Source organism: Planococcus citri, chromosome 3, assembly GCF_950023065.1.
Source record: "Planococcus citri chromosome 3, ihPlaCitr1.1, whole genome shotgun sequence".
NCBI lineage: Eukaryota > Metazoa > Arthropoda > Insecta > Hemiptera > Pseudococcidae > Planococcus > Planococcus citri.
The window spans coordinates 1,418,168-1,444,063 of NC_088679.1; the positions used below are offsets into that span (position 1 = coordinate 1,418,168).

The window sequence follows — 25,896 nt, forward strand, 5'->3', positions numbered from 1 at the left end:
AAAAGAACGGTTTACACAAGGTGTGATCTCAGAGTTGGAGGAGATATGAGGTTTTGCAACTAAGGCAACTACATCATTTTGTAAAATGGCTTAGAAATAGGTAAATACATACAATATAATATGTATATCACATCTTAAACCTTGCATGGACCACCAAAAAAAACAACTGGGTGCCAAAAACGGCACCACAGTGTAATTTTTATTTTAAAAAATACCGGGTGCCAACAATGATACCACAATGCATTAAAAAATTTTAAAATACATTAGGTGCTGTTTTTGGCACTGGTGGTCTATGCAGGGTTGACCAACATCAAAAGACCACTTGAACTAAAAAAAATATATATATAGGTATTAGTATCCAGACTTGTCAACTAATGAATGGGTTAATTTTACTATACAAGTGGACTGACCAACTTCTCAACTATAGTTGACAAGTCATGTCATGGGTTAATTTTACTATATAAGTCAACTATGAGTTTTCAGAAACTTCCACCAGAGGGCGCATGGCTTAGAAATCAAGGCGCGAGGACGAACGCAGGGTCTACAGTCAATTTGTAGTGAGTAGAATGTGATGCGCTGGTGGAGATGTATGTAAATACATCGAACCTGAGTGTGCACAACAACAAATTTGACTTGAAATTTTTCAGTATTTTATTGGCCTATGGAAAAATTAAAAACGTCAAAAATGTTTAATATGCTGTTCGAGCTTTCTTGTGGTGTCTTAACTTTCTTAAAATTTGACTCCATTTTCAAATTTTTTCTCCAAAATTTAGCCTAAAAATCGGACTACTTTTTTCAACACATAGATTTTCTCAATATTAGATTGAATCTGCAAATAAAATTTTGGTAAGTGATTTAGAACAGAAATTATACCAATTTTAAAATTTTGTTCATTTTCCAGCATACATGCCAAGCAAAGTTGACATGTCTGGTCGTAAGCAAATATATATATTGAAAAAATTGTTGAAACCATGTTTTTTTTTTCAAAACAAAACTTAGAGCTCGAGCTGGGGGGGGGGGAGAGTTAAACGTTAACCATAAAATTTGAAATTTTTCCAACATCTTTTCGATGAGGTCATTCGACCATGCTTTTTTGCTGGGTTCCATCAAAATTCAAAAAAAAAAAAAGTTGAAAAACAACCCACCCTAGTAGCTCCCTTTGCGAGTAAATTTAGGAATAAAATTTCAAATGGCGTTTGATCGCTCGAGTAAGTCATCCACGAGCACCAATCTCGTTTCTCACATGTTAAAGTTGATTCGTACTGTTTTATGACACTTTTTGAAAATCCGGAATTTCTGAAATGTTACTGAGGAGCTCTACAAAAATAACTCGAAACACCTTCTAATCAACTCAGTGTGTTGAAATTATGACATACAATAAATTATAGCTTTCCAAAGCCAATGGATAAAATTTTGTGGAAATTCCAATTTTCAAAGATTTGCTGAAAGCTCCAGTAAGTACTGCTCAAACCGGTTCGAAACTGTCTCGGGTTGATAAAGGGGACGGGGGAGGAGTAGAAAATGAAATACATAGCAAATTTCAGCATTCCGGGAAAATTTTGTTCATTTTTGGCTCAAATTTTGATTTTTTAAAAATTCACCAAAAATCAAAAAATACGCTTGAAAGCCTAAAATTTTGGCTAGTGATGTATTTTTGTGTTCTTTCGATTCAGCAGTGTCCAGTTCAAAAAATTTTCCGCATATCGGGACACTTCACGTCACTTCACGTCACTAAAATCCTAAAAATGATCTTGTAACTGTGATTACTTAGCGAATGACGCCGAATCTTGAATTTCATCCTTTGGAAACTGGGTCATTGTTTCCACAATAGCCGGGGTGGGATAGATCGAAAAAGCCACGGTTTTTTGTTGGCTATTGCTCTTCTCGAGAACTCATATCAGCCCTTCAGGGATACCTTCGAGGCTAATTTTTTTTCCAAGTGACTTGCAACTCAAAATAAGGTCAGAATCTTCTGACATTAGTTTTTTTTTTTTTTTTTTTCGGAATCCTCTCCAATGTAAGTATCTAATCACGCTGAAAAGGATCTAATTGGCTGATTGTAAGTCGCCTCGGGTAAAGGTGACACTATACTGCTGTTGTTATATGTACAACGAATTATTATAAGTGCGAAGAAAAAACGATGACACTGACAGTGTTATGAGAAGAAAAGGGCAAAGAGTGAAAATGGCAGTTGTTCGCCGTTGTCGCGTACTGTACGAGACACGAGTAGGTACTCGTACGTTTTGATCACGCTCACGCTGAAACGTCGCAAGAAGAGAAGAGGGAAAAGGTAATAAATCGTGCACGAATAAGTCATCGCTTGTTCGATTCGATTAAGAAGTAAGTATTAGAAAGAGGACGATTATCTGGTAAGATTATCACCTGTTTTTCTGCCGTAATTACCCTCATTTGTGAGATATCTTCACGGGTAAGCTGTTGACTTTTTTGTCTTATGACCGGGCTCTCTCGATCGTCTCGTAGACAGGTGATAGAATTGTGCTGTGCTGTGCTGACTATAGCCAGAGCCACCACACAGTGACACTGACAGCGAGCATAGTGTCGACTTTATAGAGGCTGTGCGGCGGCGATCAAGAAGACAGAGGTGGTCGTGTCGTGTTAGGTACTGTTAACGATGAACCATCAAACTAAACGCTGTTAGGCCTACCTATCTGTTAAATTGATACTATATTTATACGTATTACGTAGACGTACGTACGTAGTATGTTGTGTCTTGTCTATGTCTACGTCTACGTATGTTATACCTATAGTCGTAGATCAAGCCGACAATTGGTGTAGATTTCATATTGTATAGTAAGTAATACTCGTAGGTACGAAGACATACATCTACATACGTACGAGTATCGTATAGCACACGCAGTTAGGCACTCTTATACAATACACATTACACACCCACGTACTACATTTATGATTCAACCATCAACCATCAACCATCACCCTTTACACCCCTCCACCCCCTACAAGTTCCATTATAAATACACTGTACAAAATAGCATTTATACACATCGCATGGTACCTCTCTCTACCTATGTACGAGTATTATTGCCTAGACCTACTAGGTATAGTACACCTACTCCCTCTGTAATCTTGTAAATCGGATATTATCGCGTTCGCGTATACGAGTATACGAGTATTATGGTACCTCGCGAGTCTGACGTGTAGCGACTTGCCAGTTGCCGGCTGCTGACTGCTGACTGCTGCCACAGATACCGCAAAGCACAGATTGTATATTTATTGGTTACACAGTACACAGTCGTATACATTGTGTGCGTGTGCGGCAAGCCGCGTACGTGGTACGTGCTAGATCCGAGGAGTGTACAAATACGCATTAACCCTTTTTCTACGAGTCATCCCAAAAGAATAAATTACGAGTGCAGATTTTTTACGCGATTAACAGCTCTTACCCGGCCACCCTTGGTCTTTGGTCCCTTCTGCCTCTGCCTTTGCCTCTGGCTCTGCGTGTCAGGTGATGCGGCGCGGTGAGGAGCTGCATATGAGGTGTTGAATTCGTTAATCGTTCGTGTTGTGAAACTGACAAATTAATTCGAGAGTAATTAATGGCCTGCCGCGTGTACGAATACCTTTGTTCAAGTGGGTCCTTTTTTTTTTTTTTGATAAAGTTGGCGATTAATTTTTACAACGTAGGTACTTTGAAACCGAGCCGTATGAACCTTTCTACATATTATAAATTTGGTTTTGTATACAGGGTGGGTCCGTGTGAAGATATAGCAACACTAATCCTAGCTTCTGATCGAATATCTCGCACTCCAGTGGCGGTAAATGGAAAATTTTATGCTTTGCAAATTTCAAGTCACTACTTTTTCACTACGTTTTCACTATCTTCTAAAAAAGAATTTGGACTCCATAATGTTTTACATTGGAGTAGCATAAGTTTTCATCGATTTTTTTAATTTTTAAAAATTTTCAAATTCATCCAATTTTTTATGAAAAATTAAAAATTTGATCAAATCAACATTTATGAAGCTAAAAATTTGCCTGATACTGTATTTTTGACGTCGCAAATCGATTAGTGGTGGTTTTGGACCACTTGATGCCTGCAGTGAATTTTTGATATTTCCAATTCTGAGATAATCTCCATAACAAAGAGCTGCAATGAAAAATACAAAATGAACAAACTCGAAAAATAAACTAATTGAAAATAGAACAATTTTAGGTATACATATGTTGCACTTTTTTGTAAATATCAATTGAACACAAAATCAAGTAACTTACAAAATATAGGTATAGGCAAACACAATATTATTAGAAATAAAAAATTTAAAAATCTAAAATTTGCAACAAAATCAATCTTCCATTTTCTTTCTTCAAATTAGTATGTAGGTACTTGATATTTTGATCATATTAATTTGAAACTTTTTCTTCTTTTTCATGCATCAGCTTTTATCTTTTTATTTCTAATACACAAATTTCTTCTTCAAACGTTAGCTTTTGGCATCAGATTTTAGTTTTAACTACCCCCACTCCACCCCATCCAATAACTAAAATTATTTCAGACGCTAAAAATCTGTTTCGGAATTTTGGTGAATTTTTGAAAATTTAAAAATTAGAAGAAGCTGTTTTAAAGGCAATTTTTGAACTTTTTCATGACGTTAATTTTTTGAACAAAGGTAAGTAGGCTATTGTGAATAATTCTTCTGATATTGACAAGGGAACCTCTTGAGGTGTCCGCCTCCGATTTGAACAGGAACGCGATTTTTGGAAAGAGCATGTTCTAAAACTCCCAAATCCAAATTTTCAGCTGCCCAAGTTCATTTTTCGATTTTTGGCGAATTTTTGAAAATCCAAAATTGACTATTTTGGTGATTTATGCTATTTTTAAAAAAAGTACGTACTTGGTCAATAAAAACGGTCAAAATAAGTCCTAAAACTGATATTAACCCACCAAATCCAAATTTCGCCATTTCCAGCCATTCTGGAGCCTCCAGCGGTATTTTTCAATTTCTCCAGAATTTTCAATTTGCTCCAGAAGGCGTGAATATGAAGTTGGGCAGCTAAAAATCGAGTTGTGTGTTATACTCGACCTGTTTAACGAATTTATCCACATTTGAGGCGATTCCGGAGCGGACACCTCAAGAGTGGTTTTTTGACCAGCTTTTTTCATACTTAGGTAGATAAGAAATTCAAAAAAACCAAAATGTTACCGTTTGCGAGGAAATTTTTGAAATTTGCGCGAATCGCTGAATTTCGAACACATCAAACCCCCTGAGGCCGAGTTCCGACATTTCCAGCCATTCTGGAGCCTCCAGTGCGATTCTTCAATTTCTCCAGAATTTTCAATTTGCTCCAGAAGACGTGAATATGCAGTTGGGCAGCTAAAAATTGAGTTGTGTGTTATACTCGATCTGTTTAACGAGTTTATCCACATTTGAGTCGGTTTTGGGGCGAACACCTCAAGAGTGGTTTTTTGACCAGCTTTTATCAAATAATATAAAATCCAAAAAAATCAAAAGTTTTACATTTGCGAGGAAATTTTTGAAATTTGCGCGAATCGCTGTATTTCGTCCACAACTAACCTCCCGAGACCGAATTCCCCCATTTCCCACCGATTTGGAGCCTCCAGCGCGATTTTTAAATTTCTCCAGAATTTTGAATTTGCTCCAGAAGGCGTGAATATGCAATTGGGCAACTAAAAATCGAGTTGTGTGTTAAACTCGACCGGTTTAACGAGTTTATCCATATTTGAGTTGCCCAATTGCATATTCACGCCTTCTGGAACAAATTCAAAATTCTGGTGAAATGTAAAAATCGCGCTGGAGGCTCCAGAATGGCTGGAAATGGTGAAATTTGGATTTGAGGAATCAATATTACTTATTTTGACCATTTTTATTGGTCAAGTACGTACTTTCTTTTAAATAGTATAAATTGCCAAAAACAGTCAATTTTGAATTTTCGAAAATTCGCCAAAATTCGAAAAATGAACTTGGGCAGCTGAAAATTTGGTTTTGGGGGTTTTAGAGCATGCTCTTTCCAAAAATTGCGGTCCCGTTCAAATCGGAGGCGGACACCTCAAGAGGTTCCCTTGTGAGCCATTTTGAAGCATCCTGCAAAACAATAGATAAGAATGACTAGACATTGATAAAATACCTAACTAAGTACTCGTATCTTAGAATTTGTGCAAAATTTCGTGAAAATTATGTAGATTTTATAAAATACATAAAAATAGATACCTTTTAAAATTAGTCGAATATCATCAATCATCATCAAATTGGAATCTGGCAATAATTACGTAAAATACATATGTATCATAAAAACTAAAATAACGAAAAAATAACAAAAATTGATGAAATTTGAGTAAGTAAAATTGAGGTGAATTTTTTGGAAACATTCGTTTGAAAAATCATTTAAAATTGATAAAATATTCGAAAATTTGCATGGTGAAATGTTGTTTAACGAAGAGAACTAGGAGCAAAAAAAGATCAAAATCTTGAATCAAATCGTGGCATTTTTGATTTGAACGATGATTATGAAAAAGTACCTGAAATGAAACGTCAATTTTAGTGCATCGATTAAGGTATACTCGTACTATAAGGTTCTTAAGAAACGGCATCGGCATCGTTTTGTTTATACTGTTGTTCAATTTAAAAACCAATACGCTGGAGGGACGACGAAGGGAACGAGCGAGGGGTTGAGGGTTTGTTATACTTAGTTTGGTAGTTGGTGATCGAGAGGAGGATCGAACTCGGAAGACCTATGTCTATGTGTATGTACTCGTATAGCTGTAGCACGCGTTCTGCTTTGCTTAATCTCTGGCCACCTGTCATTACTAGATGCACTTTATCGGGTCTTGAAAGAACGCGAACGGGAACGCGCCGCCGGCCGCCGCCGCCGCCGCCGTCGTCGTCGTCGTCGTCGTCGAACGCCGAAGGTCTTGCGAATTATCATCACCTGGTTTCAGCTTCAGCTTCCAGACATCTGCTAATCTGCCGCTCTGGTTGTTGCTACTGCTGCAATTAAGCTTCTCTCGCTCTCTTTTCTGCGTTGCGCGTCCGTCGCTCCTGTTTAAATTTCTTTATTGGCCGCACACGCCGATACCAGTTGTTCGATGGCAGAACTAGGTATGTCTATATGTACCAATACCAATACCAATACCAATACCAACGCGTTGTGGAGGTACTTAACTACTTATATATTATGTGTGTAGCATGGGTCCTACATACATGTACCATAATTCCATTCCATTCCATCTTGTTACCTCTATATCGATTTGTAATCGTATACTTTCTCCACACGCTCTCATTCTCGTCTTTATAGCAAATGCTGCTGCCTGCATTTTCCTTTTGTTATACGAGTACTACAAAACTAGGGGCTGATGCAAATTTCACAAAAATTTACTCTCGAATAACGAACACCGGAGTTGTAGAGGAAAGAGGGGCTATTTACCCTTCGTCTCGATTAGGTAATTACTTATTTACTACGTAAAAATAAGACATATACCTATTACCTACTTTCAGAAAATCATTGAAAAATTCCAATCTAAATTCTTCTCAAATGAATAATTTTGATGAAAAAATGGAGCTGTCTCGAGTTTTCAATCTATAATAATTAACCAAAAGTTACCTTTTTAAAAAAAATAATACTCGCGAAGAGAAGTCGAAATCTCTCTTCATTGATAATGGAACAGTCATGCCTCCTGCTGATTCGAATGAGCCTATAACAAAGACCTTTTGGCCTATAAGCTGGAGGGTGTCTAAATTCTTGAAAACTAAATTTGTGACTTTGGTCTCTGGCACGGTTTTTTAACAAAAAGCAAGAAAGGTTCTCTTCCAAAAACTGACCATTTTATGAGAACTTTTTTTACCCACAATCACCAAAATAAACTGATGACATTTTTGAAAAATTTCACGAATTTAGAAAACATGATTAATGCATTAAAATTACTACAAATCAATAAATATTATGTAAACTTCATTAAATTTGTCAAAACTGCATTTGAAAAATGTTAAAAAATAGGTGTAACGTGAAAACACGAAACTCAAAACAAGAATCTAATAAAATCTTCGTAAATCACTCTAAATGATGGATTTTTCATGAAATTTAACAAAACTTCCAATTAGTGAGAACTGCAAAAAACATTATTATTAAAATAATTGCTTGAGCATTTTTTGATCAAAATGATACTAATTTCGGTGTGTAAATGAAGATTCTCAGAAGGGAACCTCTTGAGGTGTCACACTCCGAATTGAACGGGACCGCGATTTTTGGAAAGATCATAGTCTAAAACCCCCAAAACCAAATTTTCAGCTGTCCAAGTTCATTTTCCGATTTTTGGCGAATTTTTGAAAATTCAAAATTGACTGTTTTTGGCGATTTATGCTTTTTTTAAAAAAAAGTACGTTGATCAATAAAAATGGTCAAAATGAGTCCCAAAACTAATATTAATTACCCAAATCCAAATTTCACACTTTCCAGCCCTTCTGGAGCCTCCAGCGCTATTTTTAAATTTCTCCAGAATTTTGAATTTGCTCCAGAAGGCGTGAATATGAAATTAGACAGCTAAAAATCGAGTTGTATATTATACCCGACCTGTTTAACGAGTTTATCCACATTTGAGTCAAGAGTTGTTTTTTGACCAGCATTTTTCAAAATTAAAAAATCCAAAAAATCAAAAGATGACCGTTTGTGAGGAAATTTTTTGAAATTTGCCCGAATCGCTGTATTTTGTCCAAAACTAACCCCCCAAATCGAAAATTTCACAATTTCCATCCATTCTAGAGCCTCCAGCGCGATTTTCAATTTCTCCAAAATTTTGAATTTGCTCCAGAAGGCGTGAATATGCAGTTGGGCAGCTAAAAATCGAGTTCTGTATTATACTCGACCTGTTTAACGATTTTTTCTACATCTGAGCCGATTTTGGGAGTGACATCTCAAGAGTGGTTTTTTGACCAGCATTTTTAAAAATTAAAAATATATCGAAAAAATGAAAAAATAACCGTTTGTGAGGAAATTTTTGAAAATCACGCGAATCGCTGTACTTTGTTCAAAACTAACCCCCCAAATCGAAATTTCACAATTTCCAGCCATTCTGGAGCCTCCAGCACGATTTTCAATTTCTCCAGAATTTTGAATTTGCTCCAGAAGGCGTGAATATGCAGTTGGGCAGCTAAAAATCGAGTTCTGTATTATACTCGACCTGTTTAACGAGTTTATCTACATCTGAGCCGATTTTGAGAGTGACACCTCTAGAGTGTTTTTTTGAGGTGTTACTTTGGCTCCAAAACGGCTGGAAATGGTAGAATTTGCGCTCCGGGGGTTAGTTCTTGAAGAAATACAGCGATTCGCGCAAATTTCAAAAATTTCCTCACAAACGGTTATTTTTGGATTTTTTAATTTTGAAAAAAGCTGGCCAAAAAACCACGCCGCTCCTGCTACAAATACACAAGAGGTTTGCTGTGCATACGTATAGGTAACCCTTTAAGGCAATTTTGGATATGGTCAACCCCGCGAACTCGATTTTTAGCTGCCCAACTTCGTATTCACGCCTTCTGGAGCCAATTCAAAATTCTGGAGAAATTGAAAAATCGCGCTGGAGGCTCCAGAAGGGCTAGAAATGGTGAAATTTGGATTCGGGTAATTAATATTAGTTTTGGGACTTATTTTGACCATTTTTATTGATCAGTGTACTTTTTTTTAAAAATAGCATAAATCACCAAAATAGTCAATTTTGAATTTTGAAAAATTCGCCAAAATTCGAAAAATGAACTTGGGCAGCTGAAAATTTGGTTTTGGGGGTTTTAGACTATGCTCTTTCCAAAAATCGCGGTCCCGTTCAAATCGGAGTGTGACACCTCAAGACGTTCCCTTGTCAGTAGATACAAATATGACCAATTTTTTTTAAATCTATTTTTTTAGAATTTTTGACTTTCAGAATTGATTTTGAAATTTTGAAAATTACAGTTACCTACTAATATTTTTCTTCATCGAAACATCTATGTGTAACTTGTCAAGTTTCTCCAATTTTCGCAGATTTTGAAACGATTTAGCTCGATTTTATTATTTTTTTAAATAGTTCAACACGCCTATTTTTAGCTTGTTCATTTTTTTATCCAAAACCTCAACTAATAATCTTCCAAGGGTGAAAAAATATGCATCCAAGTTGATTTTTCTCTCTCTTGCGAAGCGCTATAGTATATAATGAACCTATAATTATAAGCAAGCAGTAAATAATTATGTATGAAAAGTAACGAGTGTAAATATGGAATTTATTAAAAGCATCGAATCGACTTATTGAAATATGAAGAAAAAAAATCCAAAATTTTGTGAAAACCCATTCAGGAGAGACCAGACCACCGGACACGAGAGTTGTACCGATAGAATGCGCTAATAGTGTGTGGTCTCCCCCCCCTTAGCAACGGCCAATGTTTGATAGGAATACTTGCCACTGCCACTTGCCACCCGCCACCGTTGTTTATATTTTCATGCATTGGCAATCTAGTCACTATCGTTAGTCTCGAGTTTTACCTTTTTACCTTCAGGCCTTTGCTGCAGCGCTCGTAATCGTCGACTCGACTCGACTCGTAGTATTTTTCGTATTTCTTTCGAACGCGATTCAACACGTGCTTCAACTTACTTCCGTTACGTTTTTCTTTTTTTTTCTCTCTTCCTATTCGGTTTTGTTTTCAACTTTTCTTCGTGAAATATACTTAGTATTCGAATCGTTCGTTATTATCGATTTATTTTTGAAATTACCTGATACTTAACGTATGTACTCGTAGAGTGTACTGTTTCTCTTATAAATGTAGTTTTTTTTGCCTGCCATTACAAATGGTACGAGTTTTTGCAAATATCGCCCTGTTAGCGTAACTCGAATTGGTTCTATTTGGTAGTTTTTTTGGACTGTGTTTGGTTCGATTATTGTAATCATTCGAAATGACCATGTTTAGCAAAAAATCACTTCGTTGGAATAATTGCGAATTTATTTTCTTCGGTGAGTACGTCTTACTGTATTTTTTTAAACTAATATTTTATTCGCTAGGTACTCGATTCGCTTTTTATATTTTTCTACGTTAACCTAACCTAACCTAACTTTACTTTCTTAATCTACCAATTTATCGTTTTCACCCTCCTATTCGAGTGTACGAGAAAAGAAAACGTTATAGATGTTAATGCGACGATAAGCTATACGTATTGTACAAGGGTCGTACGAGAAGGGTGAAAAAAACCTAACAAATTTTCCGAAGCCTTGGCAGGACAACGACACGACCGAAATTTCTTTCAATGCCACCGCGAGGGTAATAAAAATGTAACCGACTGAATTTTAAAATTATATCCACCAATGCCGCCGCCGAAATATTGACCTTTTTTTTCTTCTTCTTCGTTCGATATACTCGTATAATCGTCGTACATAAGATTGTGAGCTGAAAAAAAATTTTCGGCGCCGCTATTATAGCATTTTGGCGATGTTAACTGAGAAACTCTTTCAAAGTAACGACAAGTTTTCTGCCTATGAGCCGCGTTTGTGCGTGTGTTGGTGTTTTCACGCAGTTTTCTCATTTTCTTTCTGTCTCTTGTGCAAATATACACGACACTTAATCTAATATATTTGTACTGTCGCGTATAGGTCTCTGACTATGAGTCAAGTTTTAAATCGTATAAGTACGTACATCTATAGTATACATAGTATCTATGTATTATGTTGGTTCTATACAGTGAATTTTTTCCCTTTCGTCGATGTTTAAAATCTAGATATTACTACCTCGAGTATATAATTCATTTTTTATGCTGTCGTTATCGTAAACGCACGACACAAGCTCAATATTCCGAAACTCAATAGCGTGTGTTCGTTTAATCAGATAGGTACACATACATACCAATTCAACGAGACGCGTATTTTATTGCATTTTTTCACAATTTTACTTTCAACTTTTTCTACGTGCACTTTTTTGATACACTTATAGTCCAATAACTGACATGCTAGAGCTCGTTTTCGTCAACTTTGAGGTCTTGAATACATCTTTTTGATGTGGAAATGAGGTTATCAGTCATCGAAAGAAAATACTCGTAATAAAAATTCAAAAACTCCCCTCGTATCATAAGCCCAATGAACCATACCTACTCTTGACGATTTGAGAGAAAATGCAATGTAAACGTCTGAAGTATAGCCTACGCATATTGAGGTTGCTCTTATTTATACTTTTGATTTTTTTTGTGATTTTTTATTCTGTATTTTCACCTTTTTAAGTGTTTTTAGGGGGAGAGGGGATTCTGAAAATTTTAGGCGCCTCCAAGTCGTATCGAAAAGACTTCCAAGTTCTCAAAAAATGAGAAAGATTGAAATTTTTACTCTTTTACTTTCCAATTCTTGAATTTGGTTTATTTTCATGAGAAAAGTACCACTTACGCATTCAATAATTTTGACCCGACCCCCCCCCCCCTCCGCAGGGATAGAAAAGTGCATCTTGAACACTTTTCTAAAAATGAGGGGAAAAAATAATTACTAAAATGAAAAATTTTACGTTTTTACCCTTGAATTTTGATCCACTTGTGACCCCCCCCCATCCTCCTTCGTCTCTTCACCCAAATAATGAAAAAGTGGAACATGAGCCCTCGCGCTTGAAAAATCAACAAAATCAAAAAAGTTTTACAATTGACGTTTTACATTTCTATTTTCAGTATACGAGTAGTTTTGACTCCTTCTCTTTCCTTGGATGATGAAAAAATTGAAATAATTGCAAGATATAGGTACGACTGGACTTTGTAGAGGAAATTTGAAAAAAATTGACCAACATTAATGATTTTTTATTTTATTGGATTTTTTTTTTCGCTTTAAGAACCTCCCAAGTGTTTGTACGTAGAAGATAATCAACATTGCCAGAGGACCGAGTGTACTTCTTATGGAGTTAATTAGAAGAATTCTGACACAGAGATTGGAATTTAAAAAAAAAATACCCACCATGCATCTTCATCATTTTTACTCCTTTTATTTTTTCCCAACTTTGAGTCTCTATAATATAAAAGAGGGGGAACGTTTGTTGGTGAACCACTGATCCGATTTTTTTTTTCCTATTTAAGGTTTTGACCAAAAACAGACTAGTTTACGAACTTCTCATTTTTGATTTTTTTCAGCTTTGGGGTTCTTTATGTAAGAGGTGCAATATTGTTTGGGGTACTGAGGGAGGTTTTTTTCTTGGACATTGGGCCATTTAAATGTATTCTGACTGAAAATAAAAAATTCTTAAAATTTTTTTACAAACTTGTATCATTACTTGTGTTTTTTAAATTTTTTTTGTCAATTTTGGAGGGCTGGGCTCCATACAAGAAGATCAGCAGTGATTGGAGGGGGGCAAAGCAGTTTTTTTTTGTTTGAAAAAGAGGTTATATTTAGAAAAATTCTAATACAGCAAGCGTTTTATATTCTTCCAAATCCTAAAAAAAAGTGTTTGAGGTTAATGTAAGTTTCCGGTATTACCCAATTTCATGGTACCCAAAAGTAAAAAAATGATTTTAAAAGATAATGAAAAATGTTCATTAAAAATTCTCAATTTCTGACGTATAATTTCCATATAAACAACTCTCTTCAGAATAATACCTTTCGTGGTCTCACGAATGATGTTAGTTCCATGCACAGTGCTCATAAAACGAGAAAATTAAAAAAATTCAAAACGAACGATTTTTTAATGTTAAATTGCTGTCCTAAAAAACCCTATTTTCAGAAAGAAAAGTCTGTCGAAAGATGTCGGACCTCTTGAACCATACCACCAAAGTAGAAAAATAAAGAATGGAAAATTTTTCAGAAATTTGAGATTCTGTGTTGGGGTTCCTCCAAATATCAACCCCCGGCCCGCCTCATCTCTTAGGCAATGTTGTTCTCTGATATTTCCTTTTCAAAACGAACAATCTAAAATTATTATTTTTTGAGAGTGTTATATGAGGAACGTTGTTTGGAAAACTGAGGGACAATTTCTTGGGGGGAAAAAGTTGAAAATTCAGTCCAGAAATTAGGAATTTTCAATAAGAAAATTTTCATCGCGGTTTTTTCTTTTTTAAACGAATTTTCGAAGAGCTTTTGGCAGTTTTTTTGAATTTTGTAAAAAAAAAAATTGAAGACAAGAAATTATTTTATCATACAATTCAACAATGATGCATTCGTCCAATTCCTATAGTTGAATCGTTTTGGCATTTTATCAGTTTTTCAAAATATCCTGAACATTACCTGCAGATGGCAGATTTCAAGACCAGTTAGAAGATTGTAAAAGAAAATTTTCACCCCATCGTTTTGAAATATCGGTACAACTTTCATACAACCCCGTTTACTCGTCACTCGTGTTAGAAAAAAAAAATCATTAAACTATCACCTTATGGCATGTGGGCTATCTACGTTCTACCTAATTACCTATGTACATATCTATTTGCACTCTTCGTGTGCGGCGCATAATTAGAATAATATACGACTTACGGCCGTGATAAAATACATTGTATGTATTTAATATTATACCTACGAATACAAATAGAGATACTATGAGAACCTAGGACACAGTACCAGGTACACACGCGAGGAAAAAAACTAGCGCCACGCCATCGCCATCTCATGCCACGCTGGTGAGAACCTCCGCGCAAGATTTCTATGGTACTCTTTCTCCCTACTTGGCGATAAAAAATTTTTAAATGGTACATTGTACCTATAAATACAGTATGTTTCCAAAATCTACGTGTAAATTAGGTTGCGACTGCTCGAATGTGTTAAAAAAAAATACCCCTTCCACGTTTTCAGAGGTCTGACTGAATGTCTGTCATGATTTTAGGAATTACTTTACAGGGTTTAAAAAGTCTGAAAAAATCTAAAAAATTTATTTTCAAGAGTTTGACATAATTTTAGCAATTTATCGATTTTTTTTTCTTCAAGTTCTCCTGAAGGTTTACTTTAAAAATTTCTTTCCAAGTTTTCAAGTCAGACGAAATGTTCTGAGATCAGATACGCTTTGAATTATTGGTAATTTATTGGTAATCAAGATACAAAATTTTCTCAAACTTACCCCTATTTTTTCAAAAATCTTCAACACAAATATGACATTCTTTCCATCAATCCCTTTCTCGTTCCCTAGATTGATTTTATTCCGTTCAAAATCTGAAATCATCGATACATTTATTTTATGCTATTTCCTTCCATACTTCCAGTATTTGAGTTGGGAACTCTTAAAGAGAGCGGATGTTTTCCTTTAACCCCCCCCCCCCCCCCCGTTGCCAACCCGAATCAATCATATTTGGCTGTTGTTTAGGTCGTATATTTTCGTGTCTAATTCATCTGAAATTATTTTAGATAGTTTAGTTGATTTTACACGCACTTTTACCCCCTCCCCTTCACCCCAAAAAAGGGTTACAATTTTGTAATGAAAAGTGAGACGTGTTACCTGTTACCTGTTGGTTGGTCACCCTGCCATGTACAGCTACAAGGCTAGAGGCACAGGTCATTTTATGCTGTTACATTAATGGAAGGAGGTTGGATTTTTGGAGAAAGGAGAGTAAGACTGAAGGGTTATGAGCTATTTCAGGTACTTAAGAGTTTTAGGGAGGTTGAGTGAGTTTCTTAAATTGGTATGATCTTGATAGGTGAGTGAGATGTGGGAGATAGTGAGTTGGACTTCGCATGTAGAGCATATTGGAGGGGGTTCTTTTTTGAGCAGATGAGAGTGGGTGAGGAGGGTATGGCCTGTACATACACAGCATAAGGCAATGACCTGCTTCTTGGGAAAATCTTGAATGTTGGTGGTGTGTCTTTGGCTGGGAATTACCCGTGAACACTTATGGCTTCCATCACATCAGACTCAGGGACAGGTGTTTCTGGTACAGGTGAAATTCTTAGTGACTGCTTTGCTGCTAAGTCTGCTGTTTCATTTCCCAAAATTCCTGAGTGGGCTGGAATCTAGGCTATGGTAACATCCATGGCACATTGGAGAGATGAGATTTCTGAGGCAATTGGACGTTGCTTAGATTTAAATCTTAGTTGTGAGATGGAATTTAGTGAATCAGTGAAGATCACAACTTTGTTGAGTCTGCCCTTAATTCATCAATTGCCATGTTTAAAGATGTAAGGATCACATAAATAGTTCACATGAAAGAATACTGAACAAGCATGGAAGTGGAAATCGCAAAACCTCACAATCAAGAACGACCGAACAACCATAGTGATCCACAGATTTTGACCCATCGGTGTAAAACGAAATGAAATCATTATACTGAGCAATAAAGTTATTGATGATTTGAGTATTTAGTTGAGTGTGTTCAAGCAATGATGTATCAAATGAGAGAATATTATTCTTAGTTTTTATAGGATTTTCTGGATAGAATGGTGGAAGAGGATAATTTAAGGTACATTTTTTTGCCATTCATTTTATGATTTTTTGCGATTTTTTCACTTTTTTGAGTTTTGATTACAAATTCATGTATTAAAAAAATTATATAATTATTGTTCTTGAAAAATATATATGACCCTCCGCTATAAAACTGACCATCCGTGCGCGTCGCAAAAAATTGAAAAAAAAATTTTCCGCGAATTTTTGTCCCCTAAACCATTTAGGACCCAAAAATAGGCGAAAAAACATTTTTCGATTTTTGCGATGGATGGTTGGTTTTATCGCGGACGGTCACATATACTTTTTTAGAATTAATATGAAATTACTATACTTTGTTTCCTGAGATTGAGAAATTTTGAATTGAAGATATTTGAAAAAAAAATTATGTAAAACAGAAAAAAACTGAAAACTGAAACTGAAACCAAAATTTTTGTAAATAAGATCAAAACTGAAACCGAAACCCGAAATTTTGAATTTCAAAACCAAAAGCAAACTGAAAACTGAAAAATTTCAAGGAAAAGTTGGAGTGAAACCGTAATTGAAATTAAAATAATTAAGGTTAGCACCCTTGAGGATATATCCGAATGGAGTTTAGAATGGAAGAGGCTTTATGGAGATATGAGTCATAAGCATATCGTCGCCTTAGTTGCAAAACCTCGTATCTCCAACTCTTGAGATCACACCTTGTGTAAACCGTTCTTTTTGCACTGTAGCGCTCCCTATTGGACTTTAATGCTCAACTAAAAGATCAGTAATAGAGGGGGACCACCCTCTCCTACCTACCTTTTAGTTGAGCATTCAAGTCCAATAGGGAGCGCTACAGTGCAAAAAGAACGGTTTACACAAGGTGTTGATCTCAGAGTTGGAGATACAAGGTTTTGCAACTAAGGCGACGATATGGAAGATTGGGATCAATTTTGGAGTCTATGGTGAGAGGGAGACTGTCAACAGTTTTAAGGTGAATGAAAAATTTTGAAAGGATGAGTTTTGATCGTATATAAGGGAGGATTTCAGATGCTTCCTGATATAATAATAAGTGTATAGGAGTAGTTCTGAGGACTCCAGTTGCCAGCCGAAGAGCTGTGTTGTGAATAGTGTTCAGTGATTTGAGTGTTGACTGTTTAGCTGATGAGTAAGTTGGCAACCCATAATCACATTTTGAGCGAATCAGAGCTCTATAAATTCTGAGAAGAGATTGAGTGTCTGCTCCATATGCTGTACTAGATAGTTTTCTCAATAGGTTTATTCTATTGTTACATGCTTATTTTAGATGGTTGATGTGGTTTTTCCAGTTTAGTTTGTTGTCAAAGCATAGACCAAGATATGTGATATGGCTTTTGCATGTAGTGGAGTATCCTTGGTAATATCGAATGATACGTTTTTGGAGGTGCTGAACGCGAACTTGAGCTCAGATTTTTGATTGGTCTGTATTCAAAGCCCCCAGCAGTTGAAATTGAAGCAAATGGTTCCAACAGTGCAACATACGTCAAATATGTATTATGTGTTTGAAAACATCGAACGCGCATATGGCGTTAGTTTTTTGATTTCGCCCATTTAGGACCCTCTATTCTGACTTCGTTACCTAAATTTGCCAAAATTTGAATATAATTTTAAAAAGTTCGAGTGATGAAATGATTTATTTTCAGTACCTATGGCGTTAGGAGTGCAGGGGGTTGAATTCTTTCGGAATGAGTCGATCGTTGTGCGTAGTGCGTACATTTGGACGAAAGCTATTGATGGCGCCAGGAAGGACTTTTTAGGCGCAGTGTACACGTATTATGGTATCAGTGTCCCTGTCCATACGTACTCGTACTGGTATATCGCATGAAACGTGTATACGAGTATGTAATACGTGTACAAATGTGTAGGTTTTTCGATTTTGGTTGTATTTTTTGTGGTACTGACCGCCGCTGCGCCTACCCCAGCCTTGTTTCGTTTACCGCCGTACACGTAGGTACCTAGGTATACTTTTATATACGTAAGTTATTTTTTATTTAATACATATTGCCGAAAAAGGAGTTACATCGGCTGTTTTGAAACGTTTATGTAAATGAACGGAGGTGGAATACCTTTCCAACCGGGTGGTCTTTATAAACGTACAACAGTTTCTCATGGCGCAGCTTCAACCTCTTCGATTTATTCTCGGCTGTGTATTGAAAACTTATACTATTACTATACGCTGGCGAATGGCATAGGCATGGCATGGCATGGCGTGTGTAAGTGCCAACTGGATGGCGTTGTAACGATGGTAAATATAGTAAATTTTCGTCTCATGTGTATAGGTACACAATTGGTACGAGTACTCGGACTTACTGGTTTGGTTTTATCGATCGCTGCGGCGACAAACGATCGACAATTCTTGCCCAATTTTTACTCGTATATTATATGTGTGTACTAGAGGCAGAGGTAGAGGCAACGACGACGCGACGCGATTTCCATTTCGAAAAGAAGCTGGAAAAGTGCATCTGCTGCGCTCTCCCCTTGTCTTCTGTTGCCTATACCTGGTTGATAGGTCGCGTTGGCGGCGTCGTCATCGTCGTCGTCGGCAAGCAGCACTCACAGACCGCACGGTAATCGATTAACGGTGATTTGTTTTATTTGTTGATAAATTTTCACGCCGTATTATAAGGCCACCGCTACCGGGGTGTATTATATGTATTCCATCTCCCAAGTATTTACTTATAAGGATCACACAGCTTACATCGAAGCGTATAAACTACGATTTAAACGCGATCCAATACCACACACCCGATGACGAGGGGGGCCGAGTAAACGATGAAAATGATGCGGTAATAGTCACACTCTTCATACGTATTTATTGCCGCCGCTATAACTAATAGATTCACCTTTGCGGTACATTGTACCAGTACACAACTCTACACATACCTAATTAATCGCGTTAGATGGTACTTTTTTTCCACTCTCGAGTCTGTTTAATGTTTGCCTGCTCGCCGAGCCCAATTTTCTACCCTTTGAAGAGAATGCGAACCGTATATACTGTACGAGTAGTACATATAAAGTTGAAATAAAGAATAAAAATAAAGGAAAGGTTATTAAGATCAACCAAGCGAAGCGTCATCGTTCGTACGAATTATAAGAGGGTGGTAAGTCGCACGATTATTGACGGTATACCTGAATTACCTATAACTCTCTACCTGTCCTCTGTACAGTGTATACCAATATACCATACCTTTAATACGTAGTACGTACCTACGAGTAGGTATGTCTATTTTATTTCTACACTATTACTATTAGTATTAGTGCAGCTTTGCACGCTCGTCGGGAGGTTTTCTCCATTCTGGCGAGTGTACCCCCTCTATGCCTCCTGTCTGCTGGGTACTCGGTAGCCCAACAGAAAGTTTTTACGATTGCGGTATTACGATTATTATTATATTGCTGGTAAAAGCGAGCGAGGTCGTAAAGTGTGAGAAAATATTTTCGCAATCGATATCGTCGCCCGCCTTCGTTAATAAAATTTAGCTATAGATATAAGTACGAGTACATTATACGTATCTAACTGTGCTTTTAATCAGCTCGACTACAATTTGTTTTCTTTTTAGCTTTGCTTTTCGGTGGAAAGTTTGCGAGCGAGAAAGGACAATAGGTAGGGGGTATTGAATCAAATAAACCGAATGAACCGCTATGGCTATGGCACCTTGGCAGGGTAGATATACGCGAATTATTTTTTTATAGTTTCATGTCGCGTTTCAACGTACCTACTCGTATTTTTTTATTTTTCCACTTTTTTACGTGCGTGCGTGTGTTTTTTGCATACTGCCATGCCATAGACTGCGTGCTTCGTACTCCGTCGCACACCTTCGGCTTCACCTATAATACTCGATAGCCAGATATTCTCTCTTTCTACCTACGGTGGTGGTAATGAACTCGATATTGTGCACAGCAGTGCGAGGTGAGAGGTAAAAGTGTGGGTAATATGTCCAGTCGTATACATATACTCGTATGTTTACGTTTTGTGTCAAATATCGTTGCGAGAATTTTTTTTTGTTGTAATTTTCAATTTGTTTTGGAAATGGGCGAATTTCTCTGTTTTAAAGGGGGACTTATTTTCTGAAATTTACGTTTTTTGAAATTTAAAAAAAAAATTAATCCTTCAATGTTCAAAATAGCTATAAATTTAAGGGATTAATTTCAAAAATTTTCATACTAATTGGACTAAAAACTTGGATTGTGATTTGGTATTTGAGAAGAGTAGAATTTGAGCCATTATTCATTTTGGAAATTGAGGATTCCTAAAAACGACCACTTAATGTGAATTTCCAAAGTCAGATTCAAAGCTGCAGATAAAAATAGTAAAAAAATGAATTGATCGAAAGGAGGAGTCCCCACCTAGTTTTCCACTCAATCACTCTAAAAATGTTGTAATAAATGTCCGAAATACGAATCGGTGGTTGGTTAACCCAAAATGACCATTTTTTTGGGCTCCAGGGGTTCCCAAAGTTGTGATTACAAAAAGGATTTTAGGAACCACTGAGTATTATTTTCAAAAACTTTTTTAGGGTAAAATATGTGTTTGAACTCGATAAACGTTATGCGAGGTAATTTTCCTATTTTCGACCCTCGGGGCCAGAAATTGAGGGGGTTTTAATGTTTGGAAAATTTTGGAACCACCGTTTTGAACCTACCCCTTTGAGCACCCCTAGAAAGCTTTTTACAGTTTATTAGTATCTGAAAGACCTTCATCCTACCAAATTTCGAGCTCAATAAAATTTTCCGCTGGTACTCAAAAATCCAGTTTTCCATTTTTTCGCAATTTCGAAATTTTGGGAACTCCTGGAAAACTAGAAACCTACGATTTGCGCCAAACGTAACGTTTTGAGGTATATATTCATTTATTCAATTATCTTGATGAAAAAGTTTAATTAGTCTCCCTGTACATTCGTAATTTTGAACCCTTTTTTTTAGAGCCCCCCACTTTGGGCACCCCTTAAAAAGGTGTTTAAGCACATTTTGTCAAATAAATTGAAGAATTTACATTTGAACCTCACTGGCAAGTGCTCGATGATTTTTCATTGTTTTTTTCCTGTTACTTTCAAAATTAAGCTTTTTTGGGTCAAATTTTGATATTTTACTCTTGAAAAAAAAACGCCAAAATCACATTTTCACGATTTCAACGAAGTAAAATCTCAGAATTTGGCCAAAAGAAGCTTAATTTTGAATGTTACAGGAAAAATCAAATGAAAAATCATCGAGCACTTGGCAGTGTGGTTCAAATGTAAATTCTTCAATTTATTTGAAAAAATATGCATAAACGCCTATTTCAGGGGTGCCCAAAGTGGGGGGCTCTGAAAAAGGGTTCAAAATTACGAATATACAGGAAGCTTGATTAAACTTTTTCACTAAGATGCTCAATTCGAACTTCATTTTCTCCTTCTGATTCCATAATGAAATTTTGACAAATTTTCAATTTTTTTTGCATTTTTATTTGCATTTACGTAATTCAAAATGGATTTCACCCCTTATTACTAATCCCTCCCTCCTCCCTCCTTTACGCACTACTCACTGTGGGTCTCAAATGTTCCTATTGTCTCCTGCAGATTTTTCTGATCAATTTTTTAATCGAAACAATTTTGTTAAATCAGATGAATGTTGACCATTTTTGAAAGTTCTGGTACGCATAAATCCCTTCGACATCGGTGTATTGTGATTAGAATTTATTCGATGTTTTTGAGTGTCTGCGAACTATCTGGTCTGAAGTTGCCAACCCTCAAGATTTGTCGTTGGATTGAAAGTTTTTTTATGTCTTCTCGCGAATACCTACCTCAAAATCTCAAAAAATCCAAGATATTCCGAAAAATCTCAAAAAAAAAGTGATGAAAATCCTCAAAAAATGTATCAAAATTTGACTGAAATTACTAAATCTTATGATGATGATGGATCTTAAGAGTCTCGAGATTTTTCAACAAACATTCTCGAGATTTTCGAAAGAGGGGGGGGGGTCAATTGGAAACGCAGACAAGTTTCTCTTATTCAGGCTTTTTTGACGCTTCTTTTTTGGCGGCATATGCTAATTCTCGAAAGTTGTAAGCCCCTAATTTTTTGTACCCTTTTCCTACCCCAAACATCCAAAAAGAATTGATGTTTGCCTCATCTGTTCAAAAAGTCCTTTTTTTGTTCAAAATTACCCAACAAAAATCCTGCTGTTTGCCAAATATGATTTTGTTTTTTTTTTGTCGTCAAATTTCCTTAAGCCAAATAGCACCAATTTTTGGCAAAATAGTCAAGAAGTGGCCACTTCTGTAAAAATTATCAAAAATTCCCATGTTTGGTAAAATTGCCAAGCAGTTCTGTTCTTGCTAAGATTGCTCAAAAAATCTTGATTTTTTGATGAAATTGTCATAAAAATTTCGGTTTTTTGTCAGGAGTGTCAATTTTTGACAATAAGTTGACAATTTGTGGTTTTTTTTTTTTTTTTTTGCTAGTTTTGGGTTGTGATTTTTGCCCAAACTATCTAGAAATGTGTGTTTTTTTTTTTGCCAAAAAATCCAAAAAGCATTGATTTTTGCTTTGCCTGTTTAGAAGAAGGTTCTCTTTTTGTTTCAAAGGTTTTTTTTTTTTTGTAAAATTGCTAAAAAGATCCTTTTTTTGTCAAATTGAATTTTTCCCCTCAATTCTTTGATTTTTTTCCAAGTTTTTATGGCAATTTTTCGATATTTCTGAAATTTTCTTTCCCACAAAAAGAGCCTTTTATCTACTCATCTATTTCTTGGCAAAGGTCAAGAAAATCCCAAGTGCTTTGGTTGAGGCCAGATATCGCTATCGCCAGTGCCAGGCCCATTTGCGTATACTTATGTAGCACATAGGTACGTCTATACGTATTGTATGTACTCAGATCAAATGTTCACTGCATTAAAATGTTCATAGTTGTTATTTCGTATAAGTGTGTATACGCATTATGGGCTCTGGTACGTGTACAAGAGTGTTTTTATTGTCGAAAATAGAAATGTTTACTAACGTTAACTTCACGCTTGGCCGAATTGCATTCGCTGTTTGAGTTTGAGTGTTACGTAGTCTCATTTTTGGTAAACTCGCGAGTGAGTAATTAGTGAGTGATGTGTGCTGGGCTGCTGGGTGCGTGATCGATCGATGCAGTCCAGTGCAGCGGAGTGAATGCAAACAGCAAAATAATATCGAACCGAATGGAACGGAATGCGAATGCGAATGCGAATTCTCCAGTACGAGTACGTCAATCGTGTTTCGCGATTCGCGATAATCACGCGTGATTTAGCTGCGCGATTGGGCGGCATGAAACCGGTTGACCGTTGTTGCCGACGCAGACTGCACACACACTGTGGCCGCAGCAGCCGGAGTGGGTGCGCAATGCGCGTCCGCGTATATTGTTGATTGCTTGTAATTGGTATTGACAAAACAGTACCCGAGTAGGAGTGGCGTCTATTCAATGTCCATCCTCCTCTTTTCTTGCAGTCTACCACAGTTCGCCTATAGTACTATATGTATTGCATATGCTATTAGGTAATAGGTAGGCTAAAAGCTATACATGTGGTTGTTGAGTTTACCTTCCGCACTCTTCCAGAATATGAGCCTTGCTGAATGATCCATTTCAATTTGCAAAGTTTCAAAAAAATCATTCGGAAAAGTTCTGCTTTTACATACGTTTTGCTCGAAATATTACCATTGACTGGGATCCTAGAAAGCTGGAATTTGGTGTGTATGGTACTCTATTTCCGACCTGCCAAATCGATTGGAAGCAGTTTCGAACCCTGCTGAGCAGTTCTGGAGCCTCCAGAATATTTTCAAGTTGAAATTTCCACAAAATTTGTATCCAATATTTGGGAGTCGAATAATTGACTATTATAATCATTAATCTTAATTTTAAAATTCTGAATCGACTGAAGGTGCTCCCAAGTCGTTCTGGAGCCTTTGGGTTTGGGCATGTTTTGGAAATTCCAGATTCAGCTCGGATTCACTTGCAATCGACTTAAAATGTCGAAATAATATTAGAGTATAAAATCAGCTTCAGCTGTCCAACTTCACTTCAGCTTACAAAAAAACCTGCTGCGGGCTCCAGAAATACTGAAAACGGTTTCGAACCCGTTTTTAATCGATGGGGGGGGGGGTAGGATTGAAAATAGCGCGCACCTAATTTCGCAGCTTCCCAGATGAATTTGGTAAAAATTTTGATTTTTTTTTACCATTTTTGGCTCGATTTTATTCTCAAAATTTCAACAAAAATTGAAAAACATACTACAGATAGTTCTTCGAAGAATAACTAGGGCTTTATGTGACTGAGTGAGGCTCTCATTCAACGCATCCTAGTATGAAATTATTGTATACGTGTGTAGTATGAGTATTTGACATTCGTATTACGTATTTCGTCTTGTTTATAAGTAGAGATAGATAAGTACGTCAAGTGTGTATTTCTATTTTCTACTTACTGCAGTAAGGTTTTTATTATTCATGCGTAATGATCAGTGATGGCTTAGGCTATAAGCCGGCTATTATTCTCGTTCAGATATCTCGCGTCACTGCGTCTGTTTTATGAAGGGAAAAAAATCATTTTCTCAGCATTGGTATATACGAGTATCATTTCCGAATCGAAGACCTGCCGCGAAGACAATCGCGTCTTATCTCCTCGAATATGCTCGAACCCCAATTTTATTCCTACGCGCGTTTCATTCGAATTTCATTTTCAGCTTCCTGCTCGTTGTTGTTGCCCATCGTCATCTTCGTTCGCCATTTATCAGTTAATCCGAACAGGGTTGATAAAAATCAGAGTCTCGGGTAATTTTTCTTCCCGTATGGGTATCGAATTCGAGTCGTGTTAGTTGCTGTTGTTATACTGTTGCTGTCAACTTCTTGTTTTTATATGTAACGAATACTTAATACTTTTAAAATCCAAAATAAGTGATTTTTCAAAAAAAAAAAAAAGATAAAAATTAGATAGTTTTACAAAATCTTGAGTAGGTAAGAAAAGAAATAAAAATTTCGCAGGTCAGAATTTTTTTGAATTCAAAAAAGCACATACGTGTAGTTCAAAATCACAAAAATATCTCGATTCTGGATTTCGACAATAAATGTGTACGAACCTTGTTAGAGGTTGCGTGATTTTTCTTTGACAATTCTCTCGTTCTTTTGAATAAAATGATGGGAAGAGAAGGGAGGGTAAGTGTATCTTGAAATCATATACGTACCTTCGTGGAGAAAAATATCCAAAAAATGTCCTATTTAGAAAATTTTGAAAATCAGAAGAACCCTGGCCAGATTTTTTAGGGGAGGGGGGGCTATGGGTAGAGCTGGCGACGTTGACGCTTTAAGTACGAAATTTCATTTTGGAAGTAAGATAAAGGCAAGTGAAAAGCACGAATTTGGCTTTTTGGATTTTGGTAGACGTTCTGAAATTTTGCTCACAAGGGAACCTCTTGAGGTGTCCGCCTCCGATTTGAACGGGACCGCGATTTTTGGAAAGAGCATGTTCTAAAACCCCCAAATCCAAATTTTCAGGTGCCCAAGTTCATTTTTTGATTTTTGGCGAATTTTTGAAAATTCAAAATTGACTGTTTTTGGTGATTTATGCATTTTTTTAAAAAAAGTA

The 25,896-nt window shown here is 36.4% G+C and overlaps 1 protein-coding gene across 3 annotated transcripts in view; it reads left to right on the forward strand.

The window, feature by feature from the left end:
* The window catches only part of stet (stem cell tumor), a 98,050-nt gene that overhangs the window by 42,168 nt on the left and 29,986 nt on the right, over positions 1-25,896 (forward strand). Inside the window, exon 1 of one of the 3 annotated variants that reach the window (XM_065358458.1) lies at positions 10,411-10,963. The exons of the other annotated variants lie outside the window; for them this stretch is intronic. The gene's annotated coding sequence lies outside the window, so the exon portion shown is untranslated. Of the gene's footprint in view, positions 1-10,410; positions 10,964-25,896 lie in introns of those variants that run through there. 3 annotated transcript variants of the gene reach the window in all.